The following is a 1,532-nucleotide window of genomic DNA, read 5'->3' as shown; positions in this document are numbered from 1 at the left end:
AATATAAACTTTTTATTTCAATCTCACCTGTTGAGCTCTTGTTTACAGAAGAATCCTACATGGCAATTGATGACTTACGTGTGTGGGACGCAAGGGGGCGTTCATGGTCTTAAATTTGATTTTACTCAAGCTTATGTCTGAATTTCACACATCGACATTGACTGAATACGGAAAGGAAAAGTTAATTTGCATTGCTATTATAAGAGACATGAGGATTAGTTTTCCTTTAAATTGATTTTATTTTATTTTGATTTTATTATTATTCATATATAGGCTATAAGGTGACCACCCGTCCCGCTTAATTTGCATTGTAGGCTACCGCACAGCATTTTCACCCCTTAAATGTCCCGCACGTCGCATATTGAGAAAATGTCCCGCATTTTCATCAGTCTATTGTTTTTTTTTTTTATCATTATTATCATATTAAAAAAAACGTGCATGCGTCATTTTGCCTTTAAACATAAATAAATAAATAAAAATTATTATTGCGGCGTAGTTTTTCACCTATATTTAACAGCACTTCGTCAGAAGTACAATTGCAACAGCCGTTTTTAAAACCTATCCAATAGTTGAAAAGAAAGGAGTAACCACGGTCACTAGTAGTGACAGCTGTCAATCAAAATGTGGACCGGTGATTCGTTCCATGAGTTTCCTGTCAGAAAACAAATGGATAATTCGTTTATATACAAACGGATATTTATTTAATAGAAAATGTATCAACTTGTTGTCTGCTGTGGTTGTTTTAATTCACATCCTTTCTAAAAAAATATGAGTTTTTGGTTTAATATATTCTTACTATATAAGTCTGTCAATGATTTCATGTTGTTTTATATTTTATTTGTTCATTGTTTATTTTGTTGGATTTTAGTTGGACTTGGTCAGAATTAACTGTTTCAAAAATAGTTATCTGCGTGATGCCTGCTGCATTTGGGCTCAGTGATGTTGAATTTAAATGACATGTAAAATAAAGACGTGATGTTACATTGTGATGTAATGGTGTTTTCTGAAAGGGGACTAAAGAACAAATCACTTTTATCAGCTGAAAGGGAAAGGCACAATACAAATGCGTTTATTAAGATAGATACACATTATATAACAGTTTCAGGTTATGTTTTAGTGTTGGTAACATGTCCCACATTGTCCCACACAAACTTATAATCGTCCCACATTTGGTTTGTTTGATGGTGGTCACCCTAGCCCACTAGGAAGCACCACCGAACAACAAGCTGACAATTCGTTGACTTGTTTATGACATTTTCAGTTCCACAGCGAAACACAACAACTCCAATCAGCAATAAATGGTAAACACAAAACTGTATTTCGAAATACCGTCAGCTAATTTTAAAATCCTATTACGGAGAAGGCTTTGCTTATTAATATTTCTCGAACCGTCATGGAGAATCCAGTCACATTACCTACTTAATATTCATGATCCACGGCTTCAATAACAGGATTCGCCAGAGAACTGGCGTACGCCCACTGACGCTGTCTTTCAGCCAATTAATTTGGACCATTCGCGTTACGTAATTAAT

Source organism: Rutilus rutilus, assembly GCF_951802725.1.
Source record: "Rutilus rutilus genome assembly, chromosome: 18".
Lineage (NCBI taxonomy): Eukaryota > Metazoa > Chordata > Actinopteri > Cypriniformes > Leuciscidae > Rutilus > Rutilus rutilus.
The sequence above is the reverse complement of the archived record's forward strand: the minus strand, read 5'-3'. Positions refer to the sequence as shown.